Genomic DNA, 16100 nt, shown 5'->3' on the forward strand with positions numbered 1-16100 from the left:
ATATACTTGGAGCAGTATACTTGGTGAGCTCACATAAAATGTACGGCTATATCACAGAGTAAAGCCCCATAATTATACCCATTCCCTTATTTCCTACAAGTTTGCACATTACAATCCACTAAATCAAAAGGCCAAATCACTCAGCTACCTAGATACCTTGCAGTCTACTTAGCCAAGGGTGAAATTAATTGAAATTCAATGATGAAATGCTGATTTATAAGTAGAGGATCTTTCTCAGAATACCACAGAAGTCTCTTTTGCTTTTGAATGGATGAGTGATTAGATTTAGATTAGAGAACTTATATAAAGATAGAAAGATAAACAGTTGCAATGGCCTCTTCTTAGATCATAAAAAATAATCAGATTCAGGGTTAGCTTTCTAAAAAGAACAATCTACAGAAAGAAAACTAAAGGAGCATCTTAAGCTGCTGTCACCACACTCTAAAGTGCCCACACAATAGGTTCACTTCAGAGTGAAACCAGTTCTCCTTTTGGTTCATTTGCTGACATTGTCTGATGGGCAGATTTGCTCTTTGCAAAGAACATTTCAGAAATCCTGAGTGAAGGGTTCAGAGCTGGACAGAGCAGACAATCATTCATCCATTTCACGATCACAAAATTCTGGCACCTATGTGGCTTGTGTGCAACTGAAAGCCAGGACGTGAGAAAGGCTGCTTGCTCCTGAAGCAAGTGTCTGAACTTAGGCCCCCAGAAGTATTTAACCAGAAATGTGCCTAGAGGGTCTTTTTGCCATTTGTCTTTTCTGCTTCCCTCTGTCTCTGAAAGAGTTTCTTTTTGATGAATGATTGCTATCTGCCACCACTCCCCTTTAGGTGAAACTTTATGCCCTTTAAACAGCATTGACCAAAGACCAGGGAGTAAAATAAAAGGAAGAAGAGTGAAAATACCTCTGTCAGGGAGTGGTGGAAAACGAGGAGTGCAAATCTGGGTCTCCTTCACTGCTTAGTTATTGAAAACACAAGACTTTGCCTTAGACACCCCTGAAGCATCACATTTAACTTCTGCCTGACTAACCGGAGGAGGAAGATGCCAAAACAGTTGCTGCCTTATCAGGGATGCATTTGTGACCAAATAAACAGATATCTCTGGATACCAGGGTTTTGTCTGAGCACTTAATACAACAGCTGAATATCTGGTCTGCTGATCCAAAAAGTAAGGTGCTGTCTGTGCCCCTGTTCCCACCTGTCTAACCATCTAACCCCCCTTACTCAAACACCCTAATGGAAAACACTGCCCCGAAAGAAAGTTAATATGGATGTGGGAGGCTCAGACCACAGGGATTTTGGAGTGAGCTAAGGTCAAAAAGCTGATGCCAAATATGTGATAAAAAAAAAAAGGGCTTGAGCACTAAATCCATTTATTTATGTTAAAGGTCCTCTCTCTCTCAGTCAAAAAAAAAAAATCATTTGGGTTTCTCTTGAGTGAAAGCTAAAAAAGTGACAAGCCAAGTGAGCCGGACTTAGTGTTAACATGCCCAACTGACTGACCTAACTAGCAAAATCAAATTTTGACCAATATCAGATTGCTGGTATCAGCTAAGAATGATGAGCTAGGAGCCAGACATTTCATGAAGAGCCAATATTATATGAACCCTTGTTTTCACAACAGAACCTCTTAAAGAAAGAGTTGGACCTTTCTGCTTGTTATTCTGATCCCAGGCAGACTCTGTATCTTTAACACAAGCACTTCTAATTCATTGTCCCAGCAAAAAAGTTATGAGCTGAAGTAACAAGGCAGCTGTTTTACCACTGCTGTTTGTAGAGACAAGATAAATGGCACAGAATGTTCCCTTCCTCCCTAAGGTCCTCCCTGCCTGATTGAGGAGACAGTTCAGTGTGTTGCCTCACTTGCTAAATTGCCACTTAGAGGAGGACACAGTTAAACGTGGTCACCACTGGAAATATGCCTCCCGTGCAGTGATGAAGTCATCAGGTGGCCACTAGATAAGCCAGCTAAAGAGGGTCAAGAAAGCTGTCCTCCACTTCATAGCAGCATCTTAATAGCTTTCTAAAAACAGTAGGCCATCAAGTACCCAGACAATTTAATTTCACTTCTCAGTTGGAAAATAAGTACAGTACTTAGTTTCATTCAGAAAACAGAAGGAAAAGGAGAACTCATTTGCCCATTTGTTCACTCATTTCCTGTGTTAACTCCAATGTACTGTAAGCTGCAAACTTTCAGGAAACTTTCTATGCCAATACACGATGACACTTTACCATCAGTATTTCCCCTGACACCTTTGTAAGCTCTTAGCTTGCTTGGCTATCTTGTTATGCTATAAGAAATGTCTAGGTGGCATTCAGAGATGATAGTCATTGCATAAATGTATTCCTGCTACTCCATCTAATAGTGATACAGCTAATAAAATGGATGTACTGAATGGGCACCTCTACCTCCTTAAGCTTCTTAAAAAGTCTGGTGCTGAATTACTTTTCCAATTTGACATATATTGCAATAAAGTGCAAGCCATTTACAGTCTTCCACAGTTTCTTGCAGACTTGCACAGACACACTGTTAAATTATATTCTCTAGTGAATGGTTAAACAAAAATCTGGAGAAAGTCCAGCTTTACCCAGCTTCTTCATAAATGGTTCAGGACAGACATTCTTTCATTTTGTCATTAACTGGATTGGAATGTTATTTCATAATGCAAACAACCACATTTGGGATTTTTGTACCTATTTTTTTGGTGTAGATTTAGAAATTAGCCAAATGACTAAGATAAAGCAGAGATTTACTTTCAGCCTTGCTCAATCTTCATCACAGGGGGACTGCTGTCCCAGAGTACAACCACGGTAAAGATCTCAGCCATAAGGCTCCCTACAGCAAAGCCACTGACTGCTGTCAGAGTAATGTGGACTGGCACCAGAACAACAGACAGTCTGGAGTGGCAAGAGAAAAACCTAAAATTTATCTACCAAATTCAGGACGTGTTGTACATAGTGACTCACAGTAGTATTTGAAAAACTTTTGCTCCAGTGATGCAGTTTAGCCAGTGCTTTGGTATGGCTACAGCTCTTCAGCCCTGAATACTAAAACTGATAAGCTGAAGACATGCCTATAGGTCAAAAATGTCATGGAAAGGACTCTATCAGTGCTGGAATGCATGGCATTTAACCAGAAGAAATAATGGTTCTTACTTGTCTTGATGGAACTGTTTTGACTGGTCAACAAAAGTCTGTGTGGTAACTGAAAAACTTACATTTAACATTTAATAATGTTATTAATTATTAGGGTGATCAGAATTGTCCCTTTCAGCTTTCTAACCTAAACCACATGCTTTTTCAAATCACTGAATGTAAATGCTTTCACATATGACAGTCTGGAAACCTCTTAAAGTGCTCCCACCAACGTTGTACTGGCAGAGTCTTTTATATTCTGTGCAACTTTGCAGGCAAAAATCTCATCAAGGTACCAAATTAAACTGTCATGCTGCTCTGTGACTCCTGAACTGCTGACACGCCCCAGCTGTAATGCATGTTATTAATAACACCAAGTTGTCGGGAAAACAGTTTCCAGGTCATATTGTAAAGGCAGCTAATTGGTAACAATGAATGACAGATTCCCTTTAAAGTTCTCAAAATAACTGGATCCTAACAATGCCACATGATGGAAAATATAGACAGACAAGATTAATACTTATTTTTGTCACAGTTGTACCTTTCACTAAGACCCTTCTAAAAAGCCAAACCAAAGAATTTGCTGAGAATCAAAAGCATCAAAACGCTTCACTTTCCAGACAGGAATTAGTCTGCAGGCAGCATAGCAGGAGAATGAATAAATAATGTGGGTCACGGTTGATTATTATTGTTAATCTATAATAACTAGCTAGCCAAACATAAAGTAAAGGTTAAATTTCCAGAGGTGTTGAGATACTATTGATAGCTTCACATGCCCAAATTAAGATCACCAAGCTTATACTTCAGATTCCCTCTTTAACCTTTGGAGAAACAGAGGCACTGCTGGGGCATAATTCATCACATCTGCAACAGTTGTGAATAATGCCTCCTTTAATAGTGCCTCTTCCTCAACACCAAGCCTAAATATAGACCAAAGTGCTTAGCATAGATGGAGACTTTGAAGTTTAAGCAAGATGTATCACATTTTTTTGAGAATGAAAGCCACGTAAGAGTGGCCTGTTCAGAAAGATGGGTGGAAGGGTGCACAGCATATGCACCAGGTTGGTAAGTTTGGGAGCCAAAATGTCCCAGGCTATGACTTCTCCCTTAGTGGCCACAGCTTCATGAGCAGGAAAACAAAACAAAACAAAAGTATATAATGCACTGTTTGAATGGCTTCTGTTTATTGCTCATATTATAAAACTAACCTGCTACCAATTTTGCAAACTAAGGAGTAATGTATAGCCCTCTGGGATCTGCCTTTCAGGCAGCCTCCAGGGCCAGGGCAGACTCTAGGGAATTGAATATCTCCTGTGGTAAGCACTGAGCAGGATGCCTACATCCTACGAGTGCTTCTAGTTTGAAGACAGGAAGGGACTTAAGCAGTACACAGGTGAAGTCATATCACTCTGCAGCAGGGTGAATTTCATCCTTGGTGCCTCAACTCATCATGTGCAAAATGATTCAGAACTGCAGAGGCTATAAGGCCAGAGGGACTTATCTCCAGCTCTTACAACACACAGACAAAACAGCCATTGCCAAGAGGTGGATTAAGCTGTCTGAAAGATAGCTAATCTTGTTTTAAAGAACTAGAATGATGAAGAGTCTAACACCAGTCCTGGTAAGGTCTTGCAATGCTTAATTACCCTCACTGCCAGAGAACTGCACTTTCCTTCAAGGTTGAATTTGTTTAACTTTGTCTTCCAGCCAATGAATTGTGTTATGCCTTAATTTGCAAGACCAAAAAGAACTTCCTGTCTAAAAGTTTATCTGGGCATTGGTGTCTGCATACGGAAGGCAAGCCCTTGTCAATTTGCACTTTGATGAACAGCAGACAGTGATTCTGTAACCTCTATATCACATAGGCCATCTCCCTGGATCTTGTTTTTGGGTTCCCTTGCAATTCTCTGAAGTTTTCCTTCATAGCTGTTCAACTCAATGGAGGAGAGACAGGACAGGATGACTACAGGACACCCTGGACTCAGCGCACACATGGGGGATCATGTGGATATGGATGGGAACACTTGACCTCCCGTATGCAGAATGAGAATTAAGCTTGGCTGTTGGGTTTCACTTTGCTGTCTTAAAAACTGCCATCTGTCTCCATGCAATCGGCATCAGGGCCAGCTCTCTTCCAGTAGAACCACGCAATTCTGTCTATTTTAGAGTAGATGATATGGTCTGCACAGAAATTTCTGAATTTTAACTAGCCTTTTTGTCAGATTTTAATAGTACATGCTTTTTTCCCCACTCCCTGACACCCAGAGAGTAATTGCTATATTGTATGTTGGTTTTTTAGAAAGAAGTACTTATCCAGCTTAAATTTAGTGCCACACACTCTCACTGGGTAACTTCTTGTCTTGTTTATAAAGCCAGGTTCCTGACAGGTTAAATGGAAACTGTGTACAAAATACAAAATATAATCCACCTAAGTTTAAGTAATTGTATGTCTTTTCTGTCTGAATTACTGCTTCAATCTTCTTCCTCTTACATAGAAATTCTCTCTCAACTAGAGCAAATTTCATAATTTCTCGGCTACTTGTGTTGTATCTCTCTGAAGTTAATACTGAACAAATGCAAAATTATACCATTATTTTACAGTATTTAAAATATTTATAGCATAATAACATACAATATAATATTTTCTTGCCATTTTGTCTACAGCTGATCTATTACTAGAGAAATTTCCAGTGAATTTTGTGCAAGCAGAATCCACTTTTCTTTTTTCTTTTTCCCTTTTACTGGGGGTGCAGGTTTGCAGACACTCAGCAATCAAGTCATATATCAAGAAAATCTGGAAAAATTTGCATCAGCTTTCTCAGATTAAGGTTGTTTAAGAGCATTGAAGTTCAGCCCTGGTTGAGAACAAAATTATGAAACCATGCGGCAGCAGAGTTGAAGAAATAAAGCATCCTACCATGAGCCTTGGTATGTGTTGCCCCTCTACTCCTTTTTGGTGAGACCCCACCAGGAGTGTGGCATCCAGCTCTGGGATCTTCAGCACAGGAAGGACATTGACCTGTTGGAGCAGGTCCAGATGAGGCCACAAAGCTGATCACAGGGCTGGAGCACCTCTCCTATAAAGACAAACTGAGAGAGGTGGGATTGGTCAGTCTGGGGAAGATTCTGGGGAGACCTTGGAGCTCCTTCTAGTACCTAAGTGGGCTCCAAGAGAGCTGGAGAGGGAATTCTAACATGGGCATGGAGTGATGGGACAATAGGGAATGGTTTCAAAAAAGGCGAGGTTTAGATTAGATAATAAGATGACATTCTTTATTGTAAGGGTGGTGAGGCATGGACATAGGCTGCCCAGAGAAATGGTAGATGCCCCATCCCTGGAAATGTTCAATGCCAGGTTGGAAGGAACCCTGGCAACTTGTAATCTGGTGGAAGGTGTCCCTGCCCATGACTGGGGGTTTGGAACTGGGTGACCTTTAAAGGTCTCACACAACCCAAACCATTCTGTGATTCTATGATTCTTTAAGGTCAGAAGAAGGTAAGTTTTTGCATAAGAAGGGGGTGACCCTTCTAGTGTTTTATCACCTGAGTAAAGAAGGGGTGACAGGGGGAAATGATAAAAAGAACTGTCTCTGTAAGAGTTATTCATCAGTTGAGATGAGATCACATCTGCAAAATCTGCAAGGTAGCAATTCCTGGGACACGCTGACAGCAACACAAATAGGACTGGGGCCCTGAAACTCTAATCAGCTTCATGACACTGTGACTGAGCTGCAAATGCTGAGCCTTGCAACAGCAACGCATGGTCACAGTGGTGGGTGATTCTCCAACTGCTGCTACAGCACTGCAAGAAGGTTTTTGGAAAGGCAGGAGGAAAAAGGACGCAGTGGGTAAATATATAAATAAAACTTGAGGAAGAAGACAGTCTGAAGGGCTGATGACCAAATGGGGTTACACATTGTAATTAGCAAAATAATGCTTCCAAGTCACGGCATGTATAGATATATATATGTGAAAACAAGTGATATGCGAATATGTGAAAAAGAGAAGGGGACAAAGAGAGAAGACAGAAAAGATTAAGAGGGCAGTGGAAATGGGAAAACAACCAACCTGGACAGTAGAAAGAGTGGCATTCATGAAAAAAAATACCCCTGCACAAAGGTCATGGGTTAACAGTAGAAGTGGTAAATGTAAATTATAGATATGTAGCCTTGGTAAGAATAGTCTCATTCCCGTAGGACAATAAGAAACTAAGGTCTGGTAGAAAACGAATACTTAAGAAAAAGCTCTAGATTCTCTCTTGACTCTGACAATGCCTCTGCCAATATGAAGCTGTGAACAGGCTATTTTAAAATTGTGAATCTCCTGTCTGTTTAGCTTAAAAGATAACCGTGACAGGAACAGCAACCAGTTTATAGGCATTATTTATGTTCAGACATAACTGTGAAAGTACCTTGCAGTTGTGGGATAATTAAGTATCACAAAAGAACTTCAATAAATTTCATCATTATTAGTTTTGGTAATAGGGAAAGTAAGACACAAGAAATGTAAGATCAGAAATCTGGCATCCATGCACATGTTAAAATCAATAGTTCAAGGTTCTTTTTCTAGACTGGCTGCCCGATTGTACAGCAGTTCATTGCAATAGTGTGGAAACAGGATTTCCCCGAAAGTGGGATTACTGCACTGCACTGCACTGCACTGCACTGCACTGCACTGCACTGCACAAAAAAAAAAAAAAAAAAAAAAAAAAAAAAAAAGAAGCCAAGAATGTGAAATAGGAATTTCTGTCAGTCTAATTAAATTGATCATAGTCTGACAATGCTTCTTTCTTAGCATTGTCAACACCCATTGCCTCCTGTAGAAGCTAAACTAGCTTGAATTTCAGCAGCAAGCCTCTCCTCAGTGCTCCGACAGCTTGCTGGCCTCAGTGACCACAAAGGCCAGTGCTTCATGTCCCCATTTATCTGAGAGCCAACACGAACTCTTCCTTGCTGCAACCAGCATCCTGGCTCTCCTGTGGGCAGTTCTGAGCTCCCTTATCTGCTCACAGTCTTTTCGTAGATTTTTCCTGCTGTGGTGGACCGAATACCATAGACAGAACAGCAAAATATAGCTAAAGCAGGAGGTAAGTGTTCTTTTGCATGTGCTTCAAAGCAAGAGCACTCCTGTGGTTTTCTGCCTCCCACCACACCCTGCTGCTTCAAAGCTGGTTCAGGGCCAAACCTGGCCTAAAAACCCTGTCCTCAACCTCTTTCTTGCTCCTGGGTGTAAAAATTGCCCATAGAAATTAGCACAAGTGAAGGCAGGTCATCTAACACAGGTCAAGTGTATTTCTAACCTTGACTCATTCTGCTAATTTCCTCAAAAAGACTTCCATAGACCTGTTGGAGAGAGTCCAGAGGAGGCCACAACAATGATTAGAGAGATGAAACCCCACTCCTGTGACAACGACAGAGGTTGTTGATCTGGGAGGAGGGAAGGCTTCCAGAAGATCTTAGAGCTCCTTCCAGTTCCTAGGTGGGCTACAAGAGAACTGGAGAGCGACTTTTGACAAGGGCATGGAATGACGGGACAAGGGGAATGGCTTTAAACTAAAAGAAGAGAGATTAAGATCAGATATTAGGAAGGAATTCTTTACTATGAATGTGGTGAGGCATGGTCACAGGCTACCCAGAGAAGCTGCGAATGTCCCATCCCTGTCCCAAGGCCAAGTTGGTTGGGGCTTGGAAACTGAAAAATTGGAAATATCCCTGCCCATGCCAGAGGCATTAAAACTAGATGATCTTTAATGCCCTTTCCAACCCCAGTCACTCCGCAATTCTGTGATTTCAGGCTGCTAAAATACAGTATGTGACTAAGCTTGCTCTACATGCAAAGACATGATGGAAAGGCACTGAACAAGCTGTTAAACTAAGATCTCAATTATAAGCACCAGGGTACCATTTCTAATAAGGCAGGATGCAAATGGCCTCCCTCTGCCTTGCCACTCTTTGCAGGCCAAGGTACCCGCCTTTGAGTACACACACACTGGGGACCACTCATCTTAATCACACAGATGATGAAAACTTAACACTGAGCTCAGGTAGTGTGCATTAATAAGGTTTTATCTGCTGCAAACAAATGGCACTTAACCATCCTTTTAGTATTTTAAAAAGATCTTCCATAAAAACCATGAGCTTGTTTTACCAGTATTAAATAAAGAAAGGATCTGGCGAGGCATCTATCTATCCTTCCATCCATCCATCATTAGATGTAATTTAATACTTAATGACATTTGTGATCATCATGCTATGGTTGTAATTGAAAATGAATAATTGAAATTCCAATTACCACAGGGGTCAGTGTAAGGGGAACTCGTATAGTAACTTGCTAGGCAATAGCCTAAATTTGCAGTCATGTTAGGACTGCAAACAATGTGTCTCATTCTTCAATTATTTATTGGGAAATGTCGTCTTAATTTCGCTTAGCTATTTCTGCGAACACTCGGGGCATTGTCCTGAAAGGCAGAAAATCTAGACTTCCTCATGCTCAGCATCTAGCTGGAGAGTCCTGGATCAGCACTCCTGTGGGGCTCCCTGTTGGCATCTCTCCTTACCAGAGCAGCTGAAGGTACCACCAGCAGACTAAGTGCACTTCAATACAGACCACACATCTGTGAGCATGAGGAAAATGGCAAGAAAGCACAGAGCTGCACAAGACCAAGAATACATGATACCAGTAGAGTTAGCCTTAAATGATCGATCTTGGACCTCAAACAACATCCAGTGGCAAATCATCAACATAACAAAAGAGGCTCATTTTCAGGCTATTAGCTGCTTGCAATACAAGGAACTTCTCTGGCTTTCTCAGAAATCTGATCCCCTAATGACTGCAGAAAGGGCAACAGGACAGAAAATAATTACAGTCTGTCAGACAGTCTGGCATTCAACCTTCCACATGGTCCAGCAGACGGTGTCAAAGATTTGACCTCAAGGGGGTTTAAAGCACATTGTCAGAAAATACTCATCTAAATGGTCTATGGAGCATCCTACAGCTGATCCATGTCTTAAGTGAGCAATACTTAGCAGCTGAAATGTGTTTGATTAGTACATCTAACCCCTGATTGATTGGTTTTCTAAATAATTAATTGCCTTGTTTGTGGGGGAACAAAATAAAACTTTAATAAGTGACAAGGATCTCAATTTCTGTGTAGCAGGCTACAAGAATGTTAGCTCTGCGTTTCACCGCTCAGCTTAAAATTCACATATAAAATCACCTGTGTATCTGCATCCAGAGTTGCAGAAGTTCATTGCTTTCCTAATACCCCAAAATACGGTTAAGTGGATATTTCCCTTCAACTTGCTTCAATGCCAGGAATTTTACATATTCCTTTCACTTGTCTTTCAATCCATCTGATGTGTGCAGAAAGATTCAACTGGTTTGGGCATTAAACTCTGAACATGTGACTAAAAAAAAAAGGTATGAATATGATAAATTATATACTCAAATAGTGTTTTTTATTAGGCTGCTGATCAATTCACATTGGATCTCTCTGTACAGGCAAGTTTCCCAGGGCTTTTCCAGTAGGAGCAGGTATCTTGAGAAGGCAACTTATTAGAATAGGTCATGGAGGGGAAATAAAATCATGGAAAGGCTAAGGTTGGGAAAGATCTCTAAGGTCATCGCGTCCACTCGTTAAGCCAGCACTGCCAACTCCACCACTAACCCATATCCCCAAGTGGCACATCCACACTCCCTTTGAATACTTTCAGGTTTGATGATTCCACCACTTACCTGGGCAGCCTATTCAAATGTATGAAACTGATGTCATCTGTTGTAAGATGCATCTCTTCCATGTGCCCGGGTTTGTGAAGTAACTCCTACCCAATGTGTTAGACTTTATGTACTTTGATCAAAAAAGTGCAGAGTACCTCTGACATCCCACTGCAGATTTGGGTGCCAGGTAGAAGGAGACATGCAACCTGTGATAACCAGCTCCAGCAGGTGGTTTATATACAGTCCTTTGATAATACAATCTGGAGGGGCTGGTTACTTCTGCAAGTACAGCCTGGTTTGAAATTCAACTAGCAGGACTGAGTGATTTACATCTTTGCTACAGAGACACCAGAGTGAAGAGCAAGAGATAATTGTATCACAGTCTGGTCCTCACCCATCCAGTAATGCCCCTCTGGCTTTGACCAATAAAAGCAAGTACCACTTTTTTACTAGAAAGAAAAAGTAACAGAAGTTTTTGACAGAATTACCTGGAAAAGGCTCATCTGAGCATACACATTACCCTTCTGTGACAAAGAATCTTCCTCCTCCTCTCCTACCACCAGCAGCAATGAGTGCCTCAAATTCCAACTAACTTAGTCCATTGCACACTCCCACCAAGACCTAGATTCATTTTTGCATCAAATAAGTATTTCGTAAACATTCCAGAATATCTGTACCCCAGGACATACATTAGTCCTTTTCCTCATATGGCCTCCAGTTATCCTGTCCTGCTTGATGTTTCTTGGCAGGACTGGATAACAGTCGCTAAAGGGACAGTCATTCAACCAGGGCACTCAAGTCTTCAATTTTCAGATGAAGAGGAACATGCCCCTCAAAATTCGGCCAACATCCTTTCGTCTTTGCCACAGAAATGCCACCACAGGAGACAGAGCATGGCCAAACCAAGTGCTAGTTGGTCTTCCACACCGAGCCAGCCACCTCCACTGCAGGTCCATGTAATCAAAGAAGTTTTTCTATTTACAATTTAAACTTTGAAATTTCTTGGTGTATAAATGGTAAGGTGTTAAAATGATCTTTGTGTTGTTTGAGCCTGTGCCTTTTTTGGGTCAGTACTACCACACTACCATGCAGGTCACAATGTTGTTATTAGTGTCAGATTTATAAGGACCATCAGTGGGTGAAGTGTCCTTAGAGAGGCTTTTTAAACAAACCTGATTTCAGCTTATGGAACCAGACCATCATTATTTCTCTCACCAACCAAAGAATGTGTGTTTACACAAGAGGAGGCCATGGGTCAGACGCAGAGAGCAGAAGCACAGACAGTGCAAATCAATATTTTTAGATAGTTTACTTTAAATAAACTGTAAGACCAGGCCCAGCTGGTTTGCATCAGCTTCACCACTCTTAGTATCAATGGAAGAAGGACTGTTTACTTGTATTGCAGTTATGGATCTCGGCACAGCCATCTCGATAAACTGCTGCCTAGAAAACCTCACATCTTCTCTAATTAACTACTCATTGAGAATGTGGAAGAGGTATACAGCTTCTTGGGTTACAAATAAAGCAATTAAAGAGCAATTTAGACATCAGAGTAAGGTCAAATATTTAACTTCTAAGAGCCTTTGAGTAATCAGGGACTGCTAGGTGTCAAACAAGTCATGGATGGGATTCGAATGACCTGATCAAGAAAAGCAGTTCTTCCCTCTCCTGATGCTCAACCCAGGGTCTTGCCCTCTGGATGCAAAGTCCCATCCCTCCTGTGCACAGCAAAGGCCTAAAAGGCAAAAAGCATTCCAGCAGAGAAACAGAAACAGATGCCAGTCTGTTAGCTGACAAATCTAGGAAATCTTTTCTTATTTTGCTGCTAGGTTGGCTGTAATAACATGGAGGAGCTGCCTTTGCTCTGCTGCAGAGGGCAAAAGGAGTTTGAGTCCAGTCACAAGAAATGTCAGGCAGAATAAATTTGCTGCTTGGCTTGGCAGTGACAGCATCAGGTTTTTCACCTGTTTCCTTCTGAGTCATGTCCAACTTTTGGACACACATTTCCTGTGCATCCAACACAGCCTGAGGTGGGAACTAATGAGAGGCCTGGTTTTGACATGTGTTGATGTACATAGCACAGTTGCCCAGCACAGGTGCTGGCTTGCACATACTTCTGTTCACTGGATTTGTAAGTCAGTGGGGTCTCTGGCTCAGCAACCCTCATGTGGAACTCTCCACTCCAGGCTCTGAATTCTGCCAATACTCTGCACAACTTTCATGAAAACATTAAATACCTACAGATCATCCACCTTCTGTGAGAATTACTGTAAGTCTTGTCTGATAACATACCTAAAGAATTACAAAAGTTTGATTTTTTTAACGAGTGAAGATTACAATGAGGTTTCTTTTAGTGTCTGAGCTGTCACGCCTGCTTCCTCCCTTCTTAACTTTCACATACTACTTTTTAAGGTTTAAGTCAGAAAATCCTTTTTCATTATTTACCAATTAAGGCACAGAAACTCAAAGGAACAATCAAATTACCTAAAGGCTAAAAAATATAAATATTTCATTTTCTTTGAAAAGAAAGAAACTTTTAAAATTGTCTTTTAAATTGTCTTTTAAATCATAACAGTAAGTGTTGATTGAAAATCTCAATTCCACATCACTCCAATGGGCATTTGATTCAAATCTAATCTAGCCAGGATATGTGTGTGATGGCTGCTTTTTTTACTATTATCATTAAGAGAAAATACTTATATTATAATAGAATATGAAATTCCTCCTGGAAATTAGTATTATTACTACTTCAAATCTGCTGCACCACGAATTCACCTTATTCATGTGTAAGAAGATGCAGTACTACGCCACTTAGTTAAATTTAATAATCAAAACTTTATTGCTCAGCCAACACTTTACTGAATGCTGCTCTGCTGGCTTTTTGTCACTGCCGTCTTTATTGTCTTTTGATTTTCCAGTTTTCCCTATGTATTTTCAGGGCAGCATTCCCACACACTGGAATTCATGAGGTCACTCCAACCAGCATAGGTTTGTAATGAGGATAAACTCCACCTCAGGTTTAAAATAATAGTAAATAGTGCAGCCATTGGTTCTGAAGGGGTTTTGCAAGACTCTGGCTTTGTTTCCTTCTTTGATTCACAGGTAGAATCCCAAAAAATCAAAAAGGAGCAACTATATCTCGAACTGACTTGAGGGAGCTTGCTTACTGTTTTCCCTCTCACAAGAAAAGCAGCCTCAAAGCTGAACAGGAAAAAAAAAAATACAAAAACCACAGACTGGGATCAACTGAAACATTTTGCTTGGACAGATGTATTATGTTTTCCTTTGTGGGGGTTGGATTTTTTGCTTGCTTCCCTTACATTTTTATTTCTTTAGGCCAGCAGGCTTAAACCAACAGTTTCTAAAAAGCCACTGAAATATTTTATGTTTTTCTAGTTTCCATTTTTTGTTCTCTGGAAAAGAGTACTGTTAAAATATATGGACATCACACCTCCAATACAACAAACAATTAATTATCTGAAATATTATATGTTTGTATGGCCATTAACAATAATATCAGAGCATATCGTCAGCAAGGAATTAAGGCTCACGCACGCTCAGTACAAATTTGTTCTATCTGGCAAAGAAAGGATGAACTTACAGTACAAGTTGTCTTCTGACACTTCCTCTGTAAAGTCATTGACAAGCTTTACTTTCTGCGAACTCTCTTACAGATTTTCCACTACAGCAAGGTCTCCTGTGTCATGTTTTAAAGTCTACTAAATATACTTTTTTTTTCCCTTTGCTAGCTGTCTAGACATGGTACCTGTTGATGCATAAAATTTAACCAGTTGTCTCCAGAAGGAGAGCACAGGATGTCACTAAAGAGAGTATGTCTTGACACTGTCCACATTCATGGCTTAAAACCTGTAAAGATTTGGCTTATCTCAACTTGAATTTTCTAGCTTGGCCAGCCCTTCTCAACCTGAGTATCCACAACACTCCAGTAACTCCCTTTTTGCTCTTCCAAGACATAGACAATGGTACCTTGCATGGTTCCTTACTCTTTTATGCAGAAACATACTGACCTAAACTTTCAGAAAAGAAATAGATTTAGGTTCAAACCTTGTTCTGCAAGAAGAGGTGAGAAAGGGTTTCTGCTAACACAGGACCTTACTCCTTTCCTATCAAATGATTCAGAACCTTTTTAAAGGCTGTTTAGAAGGGAATGCTCTCTTTCTTCCTTGAATTTTTTCCCCTTTGTAGGCAAGAACAACAGGCAGCCAAGTGGCTAGCAAGAGTGGGATCATCACCATGTAGCTGAGTTGTTAGGGGACTAATCTCTAGCCCTGATTTTTCATCCAAGGAAAGGTGACTCTTTTGCACAGGGGAACAATTTCAGCACAAGTGATAGAGATCCCAGGCAGATAGGAAGGAAAACCATATAATTTTAGTCATCTCCAGTCTCCGTCCATACTTGTCACCCTGGGCTGCTTTTTATTCCTCAGAGAGAAGCAGAGAATTTTAGGCATACATTATGTGGTTTTATTTTAGGTATGTCTTTTGAAATGAAAAATCTTTCAACTGAATGTACTTGTTTCTCTCCACTGACAGAAAAAAAAAAAAAAAAACAAACCAGTCCGTAATGACTGTCTTGGCTGTGAATATTTACATTTGATCAGATGTACCTAATCCGGGCCGGGTTTCTGTCATCTTCCTTTCCAAAATAAACTTGCATTTTGTTAAGAAATCTCTTTTATACTATTCAAAACAAAACCTTTATAAAACCCAGGATGAAAAAAAAAAATCAAATTAAACCCTCCTGATTTTAGACATTCATGTCCTAGAATAGACCCTGATATGTAACCACCACTGTTTGGGCAGCCAGAGGCAGAAACAGACTATAAACAATACTGAAACAGATTTTATTGATTTTTCCCCCTGCAAGCTAAGCCCCATGCAAAATCAAAATCAAACACAGAATATCAATAACTAACAACAAGTCAAGTGCATTTTCAAATTAGTTCCCTCTTCATGGTCTAAGGCATTCCTGCAATAAGTCAGATTAAGAAAGATACCTGCAGGTTATGATTTCAAGTGGATTAGGTCCATTTAAGGATTCATTTCAATAGGTTTTCATGCTGATGACCTTGACAGAATAAAGGAATTTATATTATCCAAAAGCTGCTAACCACATACAATTCTCTACTGCCTGTGCATCATAAAGGTTAGATGCTTTGTCTCACAGAAAAAGAGCTACCATGACACTCTTACTCCAACACCTAACCCCTATTCCCTCGGCTT

The 16100-nt window shown here is 40.4% G+C and overlaps 1 protein-coding gene across 11 annotated transcripts in view; it reads right to left on the reverse strand.

The window, feature by feature from the left end:
- Positions 1-16100, reverse strand: part of TENM4 (teneurin transmembrane protein 4) — a 1208276-nt gene that overhangs the window by 475234 nt on the left and 716942 nt on the right. For 9 of the 11 annotated variants that reach the window (XM_066175594.1, XM_066175604.1, XM_066175600.1 and 6 more), the window contains one exon: positions 6058-6230. The exons of the other annotated variants lie outside the window; for them this stretch is intronic. The gene's annotated coding sequence lies outside the window, so the exon portion shown is untranslated. The remainder of the gene's footprint in view (positions 1-6057; positions 6231-16100) is intronic. 11 annotated transcript variants of the gene reach the window in all.

The sequence above is a fragment of the Chamaea fasciata genome, unplaced genomic scaffold (genome assembly GCF_029207755.1).
Source record: "Chamaea fasciata isolate MVZ Bird 193981 ecotype frontalis unplaced genomic scaffold, bChaFas1.0.hap1 SCAF_2, whole genome shotgun sequence".
Taxonomy (NCBI): Eukaryota; Metazoa; Chordata; class Aves; order Passeriformes; family Sylviidae; genus Chamaea; species Chamaea fasciata.